The following is a 20,214-nucleotide window of genomic DNA, read 5'->3' on the forward strand; positions in this document are numbered from 1 at the left end:
CTATAATAATTTTAAAGTGCAAGGAACTTTAGGAAAGTGAGGTTAAATTTAATAGTCTTTCACATTTGATCCATAAGTAGAGTTGCTATTTTAATAAAGCGGTTTATCTTAATAAAGAAAATGGATTGTTTTAATAAAAATGGTTTCCAGGTTAAACTGCCAATTGGTTAAACCTTAGTATTATGTGAGGTGAGGCATGTTGGTACTTTTGTTTATTTGGAGATGGGAGAAGCAGGAAAAAGAGTGAACTATGAAGTACCTGGTGATGCTATAGAGCTTTGTGTTTAAAATCTCAAGCTTTGGAATTGAGATAGGGAACTTCATCCTGGCTTGACCATGTACTAGTTTAGGTAGGTGGCCTTTGAGCAGTTCTATTCACATAACCTCTAATGGAATTTTGAAAAATTAGGTAACCTTCCCTTTAACACTGTACTGGAAGTCCTTGATAATTCAGTAAGGCAAGAAAAGGAAACCAAAAGGTTGTAGAATACAAGGTTAATGTATAAAAGTTATTGCTTTCCTATATACCAACAATGAACAAGTGTAATGTGAAATTTAAGATGCAGTGTCATTTATATTAGCACCCTCCAGAAGTGAAATACTTAAGTATAAAACTAACAAAATAGGAGTTCCTATGGTGGCTCAGCAGTTAACAAACCCGACTAGCATCCATGAGGACATGGGATCAATCCCTGGCCTCACTCAGTGGGTTAAGGATCTGGCATTGCCATGAGCTGTGGTGTAGGTCGCAGATGCATCTTGGATCTTGCATTGCTGTGGCTATGGCATAGACCGATAGCTATAGCTCCGATTCAACCCCTAGCCTGGGAACCTCCATATGCTGCAAGTGTGGCCCTAAAAATACAAAAAGACAAAAAGAAAAAAAAAAACTAACAAAATATATATGAGGAAAACTACAAAACTCTAATGAATGAAATCAAAGAACTAAATAAATGGAGAGATAGTCCATGTTCATGGATAGGAAGACTCAATATTATCAAGATGTCAGTTCTTCCCTACTTGATCTATAGAATCAACAAAATTCTAATAAAAATTCCAGCAAGCTATTTTATGGATATCAACAAACTGATTGTAAAGTTTTTATGGAGATGAAAAAGACTCAGAATAGCCAACACAATATTGAACGAGAGAACAAAATTGAAGGACTAACATTACCCAATTTGAAAACTTACTATAGAGCTACATTAATCAAGAATACTATGGTATTGGTAAAAGAATAGACAAATAGGTCAATAGAACAGAATAGAGAGCCCAGAAGCGGAGCCACATAAATACAGTCAACTGGTCTTTGAGAAAGGAGCAAAGGGAATCAAATGGAGCAAAGACAGTCTTTTCAGCAAATGGTGCTGGAACAACTAGACATCTACATGCCAAAAAAAAAAAAAAAATGAATCTAGGAGTTTCCCTTGTGGCTCAATGGGTTATGACTTGATTAGTATCCATGAGGATACAGGTTTGATCCCTCACCTTGCTCAATGGGTTAGGAATCTGGCATTGCTGTGAGCTGTGGTATAAGTCACAAGCGTGGCTCAGATCCCATGTTGCTGTGGCTGTGGTGTAGGCCAGCAGCTCCAGCTCTGATTCAACCCCTAGCCTGGGAATTTCCATATGCCAAGGCCTTAAAAACCAAAAAAAAAAAAAAAAAAAAAAAAAAAAGGAATCTAGATACAGACCTTACATTCCTCACAAAAATTAGCTCAAAATGGATCTTAGACCTAAATGTTAAATGCAAAACTATAAAACTTCTAAAATATACAATAGGAGAAAACCTAGATGACCTTGGGTATGGGGATGGATTTTAAGGTTCAGTATCAAAGACACAATTCATATAATAAGTAATTGATAACCTGGGCTTCAATAAAATTAAAGACTCCTGCTAGTAATAGAAAATGTCAAGAGAATGAGAAGACAATCTCCAAACTGGGAGATGTTGGCGAAGGACACCTCTGATACAGGACTGCTATCCAAAACTATGTCAAGAACTCTTAACGCAACAGCAACAACAAACACAATCCAATTTAAAAATGGGTCAAAGACCTCAACAGACACCAAGATATAAAAAGAACTATTAAAACTCAGTAACAAGAACGTGAACAACCTGATTTTAAAATGGCAAAAGACTGGAGCAGATACTTCATGGAAGAAGACATACAGATGGCAAACAAGCATATGAGAAGATGGGCTATCATATGTCATCAGGAAAATGCAAATTAAAACAACCATAGGAGTTCCCATTTTGGCCCAGCAGTAATGAACCTGACTAGTATCCATGAGATGCAGGTTCGATCCCTGGCCCCACTCAGAGGGTTAAGGATCCAACGTTGCTGCGAGCTGTGATGTAGGTCACAGATTTCGAGTTGCTGTGGCTGTGGCTGTGGCTGGCAGCTGTACTCCAATTCAACCCCTAGCCTGGGAACTTTCATATGCCACAGGTATAGCCCTAAAAAGCAAAAACAAAAACAACAGCAATAAAATAACACTACACGTCTATTAGAATGGCCAAAATCTGGAACACTGACAACACCAAATGCTGGTGAGGATATGGAGCAACAGGAACCCTCACACTTTGCTAGTGGGGATACAAAATGGTGCAGCCTCTTTGGAAGACGGTTGGGCAGTTTCTTACAAAACTAAGTATACTCTTACCATATGATCCAGCCATTGCATTCCTTGATATTTACCCAAAGGAGCTGAAAACTTAATTCTGCACAAAAAGCTACACAAAGATGTTTATAGCAATATAACATAACTATTTATAATTGACCAAAACTTGGAAGCAACCAAGATGTCTTTCAGGTTAAAGAAACTGTGTTGCAACTAGATATTCGGCACGAGAAAGAAATGTACCACCAATCCATGTTCCCCCTGACCTCTCCCTCACCTTGCTCTCTTTGACCTAAAGTGCCTACCTTTATTAGCCTTTCCTTGGTTTCCTTTAACTCTCGCTATTGGCTCCTTTATTAAATTGCACTGATGGAACTTACCATTTGTTTTCCAATAAAGATACTGACTGAAACAACTAGAGATTCTAAATTCTAGCTATCAAAGATAACCTTTGGCTTCTTAATACAACAGTTGCCTGTTTTCTTGTCTGTCTTCATTCCTGGATTTGGCCCCTTGGAATCGGGAAATTGTCATTAAATTCTCAGAAGTTAGCCAATGTCGTGATCATAATAAACACTCAGTAAATGTTTCTTGCCTGAACTAATGTGATTTCTCCTTTTTGTGTCTATTTAACATTCAAACTTTAAACAGAAGTCACTGGAAAGAGGTAAAAGAAGCTAGACCAAATCTGTCACTCCAGAAAAACAGCCCTTTTTAAATCACGTTTGTTTCAGAGACAGACACTTAAAGGAAGAACCAATCCTTGCCATTTATTTGTCTTTGTCAAAGGAAAATGAGTGAAACAATTGTATTTAATTTGCCCTGTTGCCCACGCGGGCCATCACAATGCTCAGGTTGAGTGTTTACTTAGGGCTAAGATCCACCATTTCTCCAGGGAGCCCAATAAAGACATGCTATTGTCTTGACAAAGGAAAAAGAGGAAAACAATAGTGAACAGAAGACTTCCTTATGAAAAATGTTTGCTAGTTAGTATCTTCATGAATAAGTACACTTAGATCAAACTTACTGTATTTCATTGAATTGAAAGTAAAGCTGTTATAGTTTCTATATCTGTAAAATCTGACTCTTGGTGAACTCCCGCATCTCTTCCAGTGCTAAATTTCTATTTTTGCATAATTTTATGCATACCACATCCTTACTATGATGGCCAGTTTTTACTAGACTGCCAGATTTTCACCAGCTCTTTTTGGACTCACACATTATTTTCATGATGCTGTAACTAATAGCAATGCGTCAAAAGCAGAAAAATATTTTCAATTGATTTTAGTTTATCACAAGTTTGCTTCTCTTAGGATCAGCCTAATTTCTGCAGATCTTATTTTCTATGTGTGTCTAATTTTTTCCTGAGTTGTAAATACAAACTCTAAACATATTGAACCAACTATACGTTGTGAGATTTCAAGACCCCTTCAAAGAGATTGAACTCAAAGCCTCTGGCTAAGACAAGAATTACTAGACCCTTATCCTCACTCCACCTGTCTTATTATAATGCTCCCTCCCCACCTTGAGCAACCTGACCTACTCCTTCCTGCCCCTACTACAAAAGGTATGTGGCCCACTCCTCACCCTATCCCTATGGGGGCCTTATATGTCCCCCACCAACCAGCAAGTGTATCCTAAGACCCCTCTTTCCCCAACAAATCAGCAGGTCAGCAGGTGTATCATAAGACCTCTACTCTCTCCCTGGGCTATGGAAACAGACATGACCTCACACTCTGGGTCAGCTCTCCCTGACCATTAGAAAGCTGTCCTACTGTGCTAGCAGTGTCTCTTATCTCAATAAACTCTTCTTTCTTTTCATCTTGCTATGAATCTGGAAAATTCTTTTTCTGACTCATGTGCATGAACCACGACATACTTCAATAACACTTTGTAAAAAAAAAAAATCTACACAAGAAGTTTCACTTTAGCTCTAATTCATTGGAGCTCTGACAAATTTGATGAAACACAGAGAATGCGTACATGATAGTGAAAAGCTCAGAAAAAAAATAACTTTTGAGTTGTGCAAGTGCTTCCTGCTAGCAGAAAGGAAACTTAAATCTGCATGATTAGGCAAGAAATCACCCTGGTTTGACAACCACAAACACTCAGGAACCCTGTGCCTCTCATGGGATTTGCAGATCATCACTCTTGAATCTGTTGAACAAATTCATTGGAAAACTATTGATATAGACATAGAAAACTGTTCACTTCCCAAGTTAGATTGTGATCCTGCTGTTGGGAAATTTTTTGTGGGCCCCTTGAGAGTGAGGCTTTTAGAAAAACTGGTCATGAAAAAAATTACCCAAGTAATTTCATTAACTAGAACTTGAGAACACCAGCTCTCCCCACTTCTTTTTTTTTTAATCTATCATTTAATATCTAATCAACATTGTTAACACACCCATCTTGTAGGCACTGGGGACTATAAAACTCTATACTAAGACTATAAACCAAGAGCTATAACCATCACTCAGAATCCAAGCCACCGAAGTTGTGAATATCGTCAAAATTCTACCTGCCATAGGTTTGGTCCTGAGAGCTGTTCCCCAAGGTAGGGAGACTAGACCCTGACATGGCACCTCCAGGGAGAAGAGGCCCTGGACACAGGTGGCTGAGAAGTTGCCCTGTTTCAAGGAACAGAGGCTATTTGTGTAGGACCCCACAGGAGGTTGTGGAACAAACTGATCCTGAGCACACTGAGTGGTTAGTGCATTAGTTTTACCACAGGCTACTCTTAAGGGTCAGACTATTCAAGACATGGTCTCTTGCATATGAAAGAGAAGCTGTTAAGAGAGTCAGTGCAATTCCCCTTGGGAATTCTTTACGGATAAACCTTGAAGATTTGGGGAACAGAACTGCCTGACCACCAAAGTTTAGGCATTGAAAGCTGGATTCATTTAGAAACTGAATGCTTTGGAAAAGGTGAAAGCAATGAACTTTAAAATCTAATACAATCCCAAATGCCCAGATGCCTTCTCTCTGTAAATTTTCACCATACTCATGACAAGTGGTAGGAAAAAGAAAATGCAGTGATCTTTATTATACAACCTCTAACAGTGGGGCGGGCAGACTGCCTGCCTGCCAGGATTGACCCCTGCAGGTGAGATTGAGAAAATGGGTACATCAAGGCATGCAGCTGGCACCTTTAAAGAAGACACTGTAGTGGGTCTCTGGCTCTGGGCCCAGGCGGCAGTGTTCTTCTGTGTTATTTTAGTGCAGTGAGCACTAGATTTAACTGTTTGGGAGTTTTCCTCCATTAACTGCATACCACATAGGCCAAAAGAACTTGAGCTCCTTAGCAACCTCCCCAGACCCCACCCCATAAACTCACATTCTTCTTTCTAGAATGCTACCCTTTGGTGAAGTAATATGTCACTTTAAAAGACAGAAGATTATGGGCAGATGACTTAAATAGACATTTCTCCAAAGAAGACATACAGATGGCTCACAGGCACATGATGCTCAATATCGCTAATTAGCAGAGAAAAGCAAACCAAACCTACAATGAAGTTCCACCTCACACTGGGCAGAATGGCCATCATTAGTAAGTCTATAAATAACAAATGCTGGAGAGGGTGTGCAGAAAAGGAAACCCTCCTACACTGTTGGTGGGAATGTAAATTGGTGCAGCCCCACTATGGAGAACAGTGTAGAACTTCCTTAAAAAGGTAAAAACAGAATTACCATAACTATAACTAGAAAAGACACATGAACTCTAATGTTCATAGCAGCCCTATTTACAATAGTCAAGACGTGGAAGCAACCTAAATGTCCATTGACAGAAGAATGGTTTAAAATGTGGTACATATATACAATGGAATACTACTACAATGGAATACTACTCAGCCATAAAAAATCATGAAACAATCCCATGTGCAGCAACATGAATGGACCTAGATATTATCTTACCAAGTGACGTAAGCCAGGGTAAAACAAATATCATATCACTTATATGTGAAATATTAAAAAATGATACAAATGAACTTATTTACAAAACATAAGCAGACCAACAGACATAGAAAACAGCCTTGTGGTTACCAAGGGGAGAAGGGGCTGGGGAAGGATAAATTAGGAGGTTGGGATTAACACATACTATATATAAAACACTTCTACATATAAAACAGATAAACAACAAGGACCTACTGTATAGCACAGAGAACTATATTCAATATCTTGTAATAACCTCGGTAAAGCTACAATGCCATGCTGTGATGAAGTAATTATGATGCTTTAAGAGACAGAAGATTATTCCCAGATAATACTTCAAATCTACCAGCATTCTAACTGCCTTTGGGGATGCATTTCTTTAAGGTTAAGACACATTTTTTGAGAGCTTAGCCCTTTAGAGATGATTTATATTTGTTAATGTTTAGGTTAAAAATTGTGATTTTGGATTTTTCAGGATTCCTAGTAGCCCATCTCTGCTAGAATACAAAGCTGCACAGCTCATAAAATAATCTATTTTTTTCCCAAGCCAGTGCAGTATGTGTTTCCAATTTCTACACATTTATCCATTCTTTTTGTTAAACAAGATGACAAGATTATATAGTAAATGTATGTGCATAGAAAATAATTATTTACCCAGTCCTAAAATAGAGGACTATGGCACATGGGCCTTATCGACTAGGGAGGAATAATTAATTATCTACCACAACAGATGCCTAGTCTAGCCAGTCTGCTGGGGGTGGGGGTACCATGTCCAAATATTTAAGGTTATTTCTGGCTCTTTAGCTTAGACTTGTTGGCTCTGCCAGCTGAGCACCCTGCCAGGAAATACAGCAAGCCTAGCAAAACAACCAGCTCCATTCGACGCGCTCAGTGCAGATGTGCTCATGACCTGGAAAAGGCACTGATTCCTCTCTCACTTCCATCCATCTCTGCCAGCTTTGAAATGTAATGTTTTTATTTCATCAAAGCAATATTCAGTGCCTGGCCTGAGGATCTTTGTTTTTTTTAATTAATATGCATCCTTTTTTTTTTTTTTCTTTTTAGGGCACATTGAAGTTCCCAGGCTAGGGGTTGAACTGGAGCTGCAGCTGCTGGCCTACACTATAGCCACAGCAATTTGGGACTCGAGCCACATCTGTAACCTATGCTGTGCCTTGCGGCAACACCGGATCCTTAACCCAGTGAGCAAGGCCAGAGATTGAACTCGCATTCTCATGGATACTAGTCAGATTCTTAACCTGCTGAGCCATAATGGGAACCCCAATGTGCACCTTTTCTTTAAAAAATGTTATTATGTTTGATTTACAGTGTTGTGTCGATTTCTGCTGTCAATGTGCATCTTGATTTTGTGCGGTTCTTGCCTGCTCTTCCCTTTGAGCAGCAGGAGCCTGTAGCATCTCTGCTCAATGAGGAGCACACTTGCCTAGGGCATTGGTTGGTTGCCACTGACACAAAAACAATGATTGAAATTGTACGTGGAGGCACAACGCTTGGTTCTGCCTTTAGATGTTTTTGATGCTGGCTAAGTCTCGTTTCATTTGTCAAAAGTCCAAGGGCTAATTTTCATTATAAGTGAGTTTTTGTAGTTCTTGCTTTATTTTTAATGAAATTATTTTTACTGTGCATTTTTTTGGCCACATTCATGGCACGTGGAAGTTTCCAGGCCGGGGATCAAACCCTCGCCACAGCAGTGACAATGCCAGATCCTTAACCTGTTGTGCCACTAGGGAACTCCATACTGTGCATTTTAAATACAAAATCTGTATGTCTCATTATAGAAACAATGTATAAATAAAAGCACACTATAAAGCCACCACAAAGAATGAACTGTCTTCATATGGCAATAAGAATACTGTGCTTTTCTGCAACATCTTTTTTGGTTTTGCCCCAGGCTATGGATCGAACCTGTGCCACAACAGTGACCCAAGCCATAGCAGTGACAATGCTGGATCCCCAACCCACTGAGCCACCAGGAAACTCCCCACAACATCATTTTTTATATGTAGAATTCTACGAATCCAATTTTGCAGTTTTTAAAAAAAATCATTATTTTTTCTAATAACCTAGGTCTTATAAATATTTAATGTGAACTTTTAAATGCACGTAATGTAAGACTAATCTGATTTTATGGGGTTCCCGTCGTGGCGCAGTGGTTAACGAATCCGACTAGGAACTATGAGTTTGCGGGTTTGACCCCTGGTCTTGCTCAGTGGGTTGACGATTCGGCGTTGCCATGAGCTGTGATGTAGGTCACAGATGCAGCTTGGATCTGGCGTTGCTGTGGCTGTGGTGTAGGCCAGCAGCTATAGCTCCGATTAGATCCCTAGCCTGGGAACTCCATATGCTGCGGGAGTGGCCCTAGAAAAGGCAAAAAGACAAAAAAAAAAAAAAAAAAAAAAGACTAATCTGATTTTAGAAAAATCAGGTAATCAGTCCTCTACAAAATTATTACTCCCCTGATTGGTGGAAGTGTGTGTACAAAAAATGTGTTTTGTCCTTTGAAATTTCTATGTTTCAACCAATATTTTGTAAATGCATTGAAAATGCAGTTTATATAACTTTTTTTTTTTGTTTTAGAAGCAACTCCTCTCTTCAAAACAACTGCATGAGATCAAGTAGCTGTTTAAAAACTTTCAATGTCAGTGGCCAGGCAAGAAACATTTCAGACCATATCAATGGGCAATACTAACTCCTGAAGGCCCTCTTCACTCCAAAATTTTGTGCTTGGCCTTTTTGCTGCTCTTGCTCCAGGCTTTTGCTGTGTGTTGGGGCAGTGCAGGGGCCTGAGTTAGAAGCTGGCCCTTAAGAAGCTGGGGAGCCCCAAAGAAAACCATTCCTTTAACCTGACGATTCTGCTATAATTAGTATGGCTAAAGAGACGTCAGAAATAAGGATGAAGGTGTGCTAACAGATGTTTATCTGAAAATTCAGTGCCTTCTTTCTGATAGCCAGGGTCCACTGTTTACCTCCTTTTTCTTCCTTAAAGCCCCAAAGGCGGACTGACCCTGTTTTTCTTTGCTTTCCTAAACCTGTGGCCTCCTACATTGCTCGCAATGCCCTTGGGCACCGTGGAAGGCTCCAGCGCTGCCCCAGGCTGTCGTTTCCAGTCACCCACAGCCCAACACCTGTTTCTTCCTCCCTCTCTCCGATCCTTTCTCCCTCCCTTCCCTCTCTTCCCTCCTTCCTAGATTTTCCTGAACTCACTCTAGGGAAATAGACAAGGCTTTCAGAAAATAATAAGAGGGGTGCAACTGCAGACATTCTGAGGATCATATGACTCATGGTAGTCATTTCCAAACGTGTGTTTATGCACTTCCTATCTTTTGGTTGTTTTGAAACCACAGCAGAGGGTTCAGCACAGAGTCTCTGGGACCACACTTATGGGTTAGAATCCTACATGACCTTAGGCAGGCGACCTAATCATTCTGTGCCTCCATTTTCTCCTCTATAAAATGGAGATAAGAAGAGTGCTTAGGGAGTTCCCCTTGTGACTCAGTGGGTTACAAACCCAACTAGCAACCATGAGGATTTTGGATTCAATCCATGGCTTTGCTCAGTGGATTGAGGATCCTGTGTTACTGTGGGTGTAGGCCGGCAGCTGAACTTCCATATGTCCCAGGTGCAGCCATGAAAAGGAAAAAAAAAAAAAAAGAAGAAGAAGAAGAAGAGAACTTAGCTTTCACGGCTGTGAGGACTATGGAACATACACAAACATGGAGCAAATGATATATAAGTTCATTCGCCATCATTACTTTTATTTATTTATTTATTTAGTCTTTTTTTTTTTTTTTTTTTTCTTTTTCCCCAGCTACACCCACTGCATATGGAAATTCCCAGGCCAGGGGTTGAATCGGAGCTGCAGCTGCCATCCTACCCCACAGCTACAGAAATTCGGGATCCCAGCCAAATCTTCAAACTACACCATAGCTCACAGCAACACCGGATCCTTAACCCACTGAGCAAGGCCAGGGATCAAACCCGAGTCCTCAAGGATACTAGTTCCGTTCATTATCATTGAGCCACAATAGGAACTCTTCACCATCATTACTTTTAAAATTCTGGAAATCCCACATCCCTTTTGGTTTGTGTATGATTTTTGCTCCCAAGGAATCAGGACATGAATTATTTAAGAACCCCAGTACTTAGATCTCAGACACATCACAGAATATCTCCCCGATAACGAGAGAAAAGAATAGGTTCCACCTTGACTTAACATTTATCATGTTTTATCCAAGTCTTTCCTCACAAAATAGCCTAAGGAACACCCATGGGGCAGCCAGAAATGGACACATGTTTTCTGACTCATACTGCACAATTCAGGGAGCTGCTCTCCCAGCCAGTTATAGGGATTTAGGTGCAGACACTAGATGACACTGAGAAAAAGGAAGTTTGACCCTTTCGATACTCTCGGCACTTAACCTCTCTTTTTCAGAATAAGTTTCTTCCTCCTTCTGCCAGTCATTCTATTGTATGATACGGAGAATGAAAAAAAATTTCCCGTGAGTTGGCCTTAAAATTAGTTTAGTATTGAGAGTCCCTCGGTGGTGCAGCAGGTTAAGGATCTAGCCTTGTCACTGCAGCGGCTCGTGTCTCTGCCATGGCTCAGGTTTGATCCCTGGCCAGGGAACTTCTGCATGCCTCTGGCGGAGCCAACATGGAAACAACCTAAATGTCCATCGACAGAGGAGTGGATCAAGAAGATGTGGTACATATACATAATGGAATATTACTCAGCCATTAAAAGGAATGAAATACCAGCATTTTTAGCAACATGAATGGACCTAGAAATTATCATGCTAAGTGAAGTCAGCCATACAATGAGACACCAACATCAAATGCTTTCACTGACATATGGAATCTGAAAAAAGGACAGACTGAACTTCTTTGCAGAACAGATGCTGACTCACAGACTTTGAAAAACTTATGGTCTCCGAAGGAGACAGTTTGGGGGGTGGGGGGAATATGCTTGGGTTGTGGGATGGAAAGCCTGTGAAATTGGATTGTTATGATCATTATACAACTATAGGTGTGATAAATTCATTTGAGTAATAAAAAATAAAATAAATAAAAAACCAAACAATTAATTACTTATCTAACTAACAATTAGATTAGCAGTGCACACCCAAAAGCACTGCACAGCTTCAGAAATGTTTCCTGACTTGGGCAGAGCTAAGAAGAGGGCTTTCACTCCACATGCAAAGTCCTCTTTTTCTGATTCAAGTGTCTTTATTGTAGACACTTGGGGGTAGAGCTTGGGTGATTCTCCACATGATGCTCTGCGCTAAGGCCTCGATAATTTTTTTTTAAATGTATTAAAGGGTTGATTTTTCCTAAAAGTACTCTGGGTTTAGGCAAACATGCTGACATGCTTGGGTGGTTAATTTTATGTGTCCTCTTAGTGGGCCACCAGGTGCTCAGACATTTGGTCCAACACGGTTCTGGTTGTGTCTGCAAGATTGTTTTTGGATGAGATTAACATTTGAATTGAGGAGTTTCCGCTGTGGCTCAGCAGGTTAAGAATCTGACACAGTATCCATAAGGATATGGGTTCAATCCTGTCCTCGCTCAGTGGAGTTAAGAATCCAGAATTGTTGTGAGCTGTAGCACAGGTTGCAGATGCAGCTCAGATCCTGCATTGCTCTGGCTGTGGCACAGGCCAGCAGCTGCAGCGCCAATTTAACCCTTAGTCTGGAAACTTCCATACACTGCAGGTGTGGCAATAAGAATTAAAAAAAAAAAAATTGAATTGGTAGACTCTGTAAGCAGCGGGCACTCCCTAACATGGGTGTCATCCGTCAGTAAACTGAAAAAAAACTTGATCCATCGTGGCGGGTAACGAATCCGCTAGACATGGGTGGGTTCATCCCTGCCGTCAGTTAACATCGGCGGCTGGTGTGGTGCAGACACGGCTCGATCCCGCGTGCTGTCTCGTAGCGGCACAGTCGATTCGAAGCCTGGAACTCATATGCCGGACGGCCAAAATAGCACAATAAAACAAAGACAAAAAAAAAAAAAAAAAAAAAAAAAAAAAACTCTGCGGACTGGCAGCCTTAAGCTGGGACGTTGGTCTTGTCCTGCTTGAATGGAAACACTGGGTCTTGAGCCTGCTGACTTTCAGAGCTCAACTCAGCACCACTGGCTGTTCTGGGTCCCCAGCTTGCAGACCTTGGGATGTAATCATTTAATCATATGAGCCAATTTATTCCTAATAAATCTCTTCCTACATGTGTATGAATATATCCCATTGCTTCTGTTTTCCGAAGAACCTTAATACACATGCATTTTGGAAACTGCCTCTTTGTTAGCTGTGATGGGAAAAGCGTGCTGCTTGATCCAGCACCCAGAGGGAAGAGTTGGACCTGGGATAGTGTGTGCCCTGGACCCTGGGCGTCCTGCTCAGAAAGCACATTTGACTAGTTTCTCAAGGCCTGGGACAGGGCTTGCATGATCACGTTGTTTTTTTTTTTGCTTTTTATGGCTGCACCCATGGAATATGGAGGTTCCCAGGCTAGGGGTTTAATCGGAGCTATAGCTGCCGGCCTACGCCACAGCCACAGCAACGCCAGATCTGAGTCGCATCTGTGACCTACACCACAGCTCATGGCAATGCCAGATCCCCAACCCACTGAGCAAGGCCAGGTATTGAACCCATATCATCATGGTTCCCAGTTGGATTCGTTTCTACTGTGCCATGAAGGGAATGCCTCGCCTTGTTTTTAAGAAATTTTCAGACACTTTCTAGTGAATACCATGCCCCCATTTGAAAACTTTCTAATTACACAGTTAAGTGTTAACTTGGGCAAAACATAATCTGTATAGTTATTCTGCTTGTTAAGAGCCAAGTTGTCTTTGCCCAAAACAGGTAAGACAACGTCCACATTTTTTTTCTTTTCCTTTTTTTTTTTTTTTTTTGGCTATATCCATGGCATGTGGAAGCTCCCAGTCACCAGAGCCACTGCAGTGACAGTGCTAGATCCTTAATCCACGGAGCCACCAGGGAACTCCCACTATGTGTTTTCATGAACGGTTCGTACAAGAAGCTTTTGTTTTCATGAATGGAAGTGAAAACAGATCCACCAAGGACCAGAACATGGCTTCTAGCTACCAAGAGTGTGTCTGACCTGGATTGAGTGTCTAAAACTGTTTTTAGATTGAGTTTTAAAAACTGTTTTTAGATTGAGTTTTAAATTGAGTTTTTAAATATGATTAGGTTGTCCTTGACAATGAGGCTTCATCACTGTGGCTTGAATAAAATCATGATATACATATTCTGGACAAAGGTTTAGCACATCCCTAGAAAGAGTGAAAGCAGTCGCCTTTACTTATTGGGACAGTTACTTTGGTTGGTTGGGGGTGGGAAGGTGGGGGAGGGTAAGGGAAGCCAATTGAGGAATTTGAGTAGAGCAGTAATGTGATGTGACTGTGACTTGGGATCCCTCCAGCAGATGTGTGAGGCATGATCTGAGAAGCGGGTGGTGAGGCCTTAAGGGAAACTGGGGGCAGGAGACCAGGTATGATGCTGGCCAGAGGCCAGGCAAGAGAAGTTGAGGCTATGGCTGGGTTGGGTGGTAGAGACTGAGGCAGGGTCAATAAGACTGGCGTCTGACAGCATGTAGTCATGAAGGAGAGCAATGCCAAACTTGAATTCCCCATTTCTTACTGGGTTAAGTGAGCACTCTTCACTGAGACAGGTAATGTAGAGGGAAGAGCAGACACCAGGTAGGAGAGGATGCCTGCCATCTTGGAGGGATTCTATTTGAAACCCCTGAGACTTCCATGGATCACGGCATTGAGATATAGGAGGCATAAGGGGCAAACAGGGCTGAAAAATAAAATGATGGGTTACCAGCATAGAGGTGGGAATTGAAGCCAGAAAGATGGAGCATGACATGAAAAGAGCAGGGAAGGAAAATGCAATGATGAGGGCCACCAATATGCAATGAGACGGCGTGGTGGTGGGGAGAGGAAGTTCAAAGGGGATGAGAAGGAAAAAAACAAAACAGAGAAGTAGAAAAGAATATGGAGAAAGAGGTAGAAAACCAGGAGAGAATGGAGTCTCAGCAGCCAAGGGAGGGCTGCGTTTTCATGTTAAATGTAACAGAAAGATGGGTCTTCCTGGGCTCTCACCTGCAAACACGTGCCCTCTGTGCCCTTGGAGTCCTCTCCAACCGAAAATGGTTCCCCAAGAGCCCTTAGGGGGCATCGCCCCTGTGTTTCTCTCCCTTGGGATTCTCAGGCTTCCGTGGAGAGGGCATGTCTTCCCTGAGCATGGTGGACCCTCTTCCATCTACAGAGCCCTGGCTCTGCAGTATCTAGGGGTCAAGGGCACCGCATCTCCCCACTCTGCCCTTTGTGGGTCGTTTCTGCCACTAGCCCCCCGACAGTCAGGGTACCAAAGCTTCAGGGAGATTTGTGATTGAGTGATAGAGCATGGTTCTCTCTCCTGTGAGTTTCTGTTTGCTGGAGGTGGGTTCTTTGCTGGTGGGATCTCAAAGTGTGGAGCATCCATTGGGAGGAGAGTCAAGACACATCCACTAAGATGTGCTTAAGACGCCCGCTTCCTTCCAATGAGTCTGTGTTGGTTCCTCAAAAGGCTCTTTTGCCTGGTTCCTTTGTCAGGATGTGCTCACTCCTGGAGGCCCCTGCAAAGTCCCCTGTAGCCCCAGATCCACCTGGAAATTGCCATAGCTGTGTTCATTCTCAGCAATTCCTCAGATCCCATGCAACCATCCTCTGTTGGGTCTGTCATGTCATTTTGTCAACAGATGTGAAGCTCACCACTGGACACTGGCGGCCATGCCCACAGCAAGGCGAGCTCTTCTCTACAGAAGGACACGGGTTGGTGTGGATAAGCAGGTGGCTGCGGCAAGTAGAAGGTCACCCTTCACCTCAGCCAGACCCTTTCACTGGAGTCAGACTTCAGCAAGTCCCAGAATCCAAGAGGAAATAAGAGTTCCAGAAAGAGGTGGTGACTCTTCCAAGAGGTGAGGCTGTGAAGGAGAGAAGGGAGGAGGTGGACGGGAGCTGTAGACAACCGTGAAGTTTAACTCGGGTCTTTTGATCTGGAAGAGATTTGCATGGAAGGAAAAAAAATCATCATAATTTATATTTTGCTTTCAGTTTATGCTCCCTTCTGTTTTCCTGGTCCGGTTGGTTCTCTCACATTGTTATTTACTGAGCCCACATCAAACATGTGATGCTTTTCTGTAACTTGGACAAATCCCACAGCTACGGCCCTGATTGTTTCGGCCTCTTTGGCGGTTTTGTCCTGTGCTGTCCCGGGGGCGGGAGGGGCTGAGGGCCGGCAGGGTGACGCGAGTGGACGGAGGGTCCCACTCATGGTCTTGCTGAGGAACAGGAGCTGCAGGTCTCCAGGGGAGAGCAGGGCGCCAGAGTGCTTGTGTCCTCATGGCTGTCACCAAGGAGATGGGGGACAGGTTGGAGTCACAGAACCTTCTTCGCTGGCTGCAAGACCAGCCTCTTGCCCACTTTGCCCTCTGCCTTCACCCCACTCCCCTTAGCTGCAGACGCCTGCCTCTAAGCTGGGAGCTGCTGTTTCTGCCTCACTTTCCCTGTGGAGACCACACTGACTTAAAAAAAAAAAACCAAAAAACTTTTTTCCCAATTGGGGGTATAACTCACACACCATAAATCTCACCATGTTAAGCATTTTCAATTGTACAATTCACTGGCTCTTATAACGTCGTGTAAGAGTCACTATCATCTAAATCTAGAACATTTTTGCTTTGATCGTTTAAGCCCAGAAAATGAATGCAAGGGGAGGAACCTCATGAAAATAAAAGCTCCCGGAGTCCCAGAGGCATTCACAGTTTGGTAAGTAAAACCCCTCATTTCGTATTTTCTGTTTAAAAACCTTTTGCTCCTTGAAGCCCATGATATTGTGTAAAAAAAAAAAAAAAAAAAAGGTTTGCTTTATTTACAGTCTTTGTTAATTCACTAGTTCCTTTTTTTTTTGTCTTTTTGTCTTTTTAGGGTCGCTCCCGCAGCATATGGAGGGTCCCAGGCTAGGGGTCGAATCGGAGCTGTAGCCGCCGGCCTACGCCAGAGCCACAGCAATGCGGGATCCCAGCCACATCCGCAAACTACAGCACAGCTCATGGCTCTATTTTATTCTTGCAGCATGTTTCGAATCACTTCCAGGCCCGTTAGAGATGAGGGCAGAGAGTGAACAGTGAACAAGGCCCCTGGGTTTGCAGGCCTGCCGGGCCGATGCTGGTCATCAAGGTTCCACTCTGGTGCTGTGTGCTGGGGGGTAAATAATAGAAAGGCAACCAAGTCCGGGAGTCAGGTGCCCTTTCCCTGAGAAGGGGGCGTTAAAGGTGAGACCTGGGGGCTAGGGAAGGCTGGCGTGTCCAGGTCTGAGCTTGCCTAGGGTGTGGATGGGGTCAGAGGAGGCAGCCTGTGGTGCAGCCCTGGGCAGGAAGGAAGGATGGCCCTGGACCTCGCAGTCCAATGTGGCTGAGGCCCAGGAGTGTCATCGGGAGAGGAGCCAAGTCACACAGGACCTCGGAGGCCACGCTGGCGATTCGGGACTTTATCTTCCAGGGGCACCCATCGAAGGGTGAATGCGAAGGGGATGGCAGCTTCCTCAGCTGGAAGGAGACCACCTGGGAGGCAGTGGCAGGGCCTACCTGCCTCAGGCAGGAGGGCCTACCTGCCTCAGGATGGCCACGAGCATGCAGAGGAGAGAAGAGATTTAAGAGAGATTTGGGAGGTGGGAGAGAGAGGGATGGAGATAGGGGTCTTGAGGATGATGTCACTGCAAGGTGGATGGTAAGACTGGATGGAGTGCTGGTGACAAACAAGTTTGGAAGGAAGAGACCTGGGTTCCTTTGGGACGGGTTGGGTTTGAGGTGCCTGTGACGCATGTGTGTGGAGACATCAAGCTGGAGGCTGGGGTGTCTGGCAGTGCAGGAGACCAGACTGGGCTGGAAAGAGAAAGTTAGGAGAGGCAGAAAGTAACCGTGAAATCGCTCTTCACATCCAGGTATCACAGCATCCGAAGCACTTCGCCAGAATGCTCATTTACCTGGCCTTCCTCCTACCTGGGGGTGCCCACCTTGCTCTGCCTTGCTCCATGCGCTCCATGAACATCTCTCTTCGTCCAAGGACCCTCCCTCACTTAAGGCTCCATGGGGGAAGGAAGGTGTTGATTATCTGTGCACCCCCAGGACACATTTTAGAAAGTCACTAGGTTTCTGACTGATGGCTAAGAGAACACACAAATCCATGATTGTGTTAGAATCGGCATAAAAGCACGGATTAGAGATAGTGCTTGACATCAATTTAATTTCGTAGCACCCATTATTATAGTTAAAATAATCTCTGTTTATAAAGAGAAATATAAGATCATACAGGAGATCAAAAGGAAGGCAGCTTAAAAAGTACAGCCCCAAAATACATAAACGCAGAGTATCACAAAAATTCAGTAGTTTAAAAGCACTGCTTTCATCAGCTGAAGAACTGTTCTCCCTAGAACTTGCAGGGCATGCTTCAAAGGAAGACGGTCACTGGCGGTCACATCATACGGAAGGGCATGGCTCAGCTCAGGAAGTCATAAGAAGCTCCCCTCCGTAGTTCCAAAAGGGCTGGTCAGCTCAATCATTTCATTTCCAGTTGCACAGTTGACTCCTTTGATCTCTTCGACTCTACTATGGAGTCAGTTTCCAGGAGCCAACCTCGGCTAAACATGCCCCCAGGCAGAAAGAGAACAGGCACCCACCCTCCGCAGGGTGGGGGTTTTGGGGCAGGTGAGCAGCCCCAGTTGTGGTGCCCACCTGCCTTGAGGCACCAGCAGGCCTAGCGTTTGGCTCGGCATCACGGCCACCACCCTTTAAACCCAAAGGAAGCAAGACTTGTCCTCATCCATGTATAACCAAGTGCCCACAGGCTTCAGAAGGTGGAGTCTGAATCCTCAGGTACGACATCATAGAACAAACAGGGAGACTGTTTCTCAGTCACTTGCTCAGGTGCACGCAGTTTCAGTGACAAGGCAGAAAACAGTTTCAAATGATTAGGCCCGAAGCGTCATTAAACATGAAAGGTTGGGAGTTCCTGCTGTGGCACGGTGGGTTAGGAATCAGACTGCAGCGGCTCAGGTCACTGTGGAGGCACAGGTTCAATCCCCAGCCCAAGGCAGTGGGTTAAGGGTCCAGCTTTGCTGAAGCTGTGGTGTTAAGTCACAGCTGCTGCTTAGATTCGATCCCTGGCACTGGAACTTTCGTTTGCCGTGGGTGTGACCATTCAAATGAATATATATGAAAGACAACTGAACAAACTGCTTCTGCATGTGAAAAAAGAAAGCTGATGTGAGCCCACAGCCGCCGGGAGAGAGAAGGCCACATTTAGAAGGCATCTGGCTCAAGAAGTGAATGAAAGGCCCTAAAACAAGCAATACGCAGAGCAGACACATGGACAAAAAGGAGAGGAAAATTCTAGAACAGGGAGGACAGAGATGGGTAAATGTTCTAAGGAGGAAAGTCCTGGCCCAAAACTAAATGAAACATATTCATTCATCTGAAAAGGGGAAAGGAACTCTGCCAGACCTCAGTCCCGAGGACCGTATTTCCTACAATACATCATAGAGCAAGAGGAAAGGCTGGGTTCCTGGTTGAGATCTGTTATAACCACGGGAGCTGGACCCCTTTGCCTTTTTACACAGAAGCCACTGTTCTCATGATGTTAAAGACGGAACATCATTAACTTGGAAGCAAAAGAGACCAACTATCCAGAGATGGCCAGCGTAAAATCTCCATGAAGGAAAAGTCCTACTGCATGCTTAGGAAGAAGCCCCAGAGGAAGGAACTGTTATTAGAGTTGATTGCTCCACATTTCATCTGAGTGATGGGTGACAGAACGATGGGTACCTTCGGTACCTTCGGGGGACTGGAACCCTTATGTCAGTGATGCCACCTCATTCCACTTGTATTCATCAATATGTGGAATAACCGCACTCTTCCTCTTTTAGAGCGGCTACTTCTAAGGGTTCTAATGTACAACCAGTAATTAATAGAAGGTTGGTTCTAGGCTGGAACAAGTCGGAAGGGATGTGTGTAGATCTTAACCTCCAGTAGAGGGCAGTACCACATAAAAATTACTATTCAGGAAAAAACAGGTTCATCATCCTTTGTCTATTACTATGCTTTTTCTTTTTCTTTCTTTTTCTTTCTCTTTCTTTCTTTCTTTCTTTCTTTCTATCTTTCTTTCTTTCTTTCTCTTTCCTTCCTTCCTTTCCTTTCTCTTTCCTTCCTCCCTTATTTCTCCTTTCTTCCCTTTTTTCCCCTTCTCCTTCCTTCCCTCCTTCCCTGCTTCCTTCTTTCCCTGATCCTTTCTTCCTCGCTTCCTTCCTTCCCTCCCTCCCTCCTCCGCCACACCTGTGGCACGCAGAAGTTCCCAGGCTAGGGATCCAACCCAAGCCACAGCAGTGACTCAAACCACAGCAGTGACAATGCCAGATCTTTAACTTGCTGCGCCACCAGGGAACTCCACTATACATTTTCTATGTTATTGAATAATTATGATTTCGTGTCACAAAACAGAAGACTCGTTCATACAAGTTATCTTGAATATCGATGGGCAATCCTGGCAAACAATTTAAGCCCTAACCATTTAAAATCT

This window comes from Sus scrofa, chromosome 14 (assembly GCF_000003025.6).
Source record: "Sus scrofa isolate TJ Tabasco breed Duroc chromosome 14, Sscrofa11.1, whole genome shotgun sequence".
NCBI classification, from domain to species: domain Eukaryota; kingdom Metazoa; phylum Chordata; class Mammalia; order Artiodactyla; family Suidae; genus Sus; species Sus scrofa.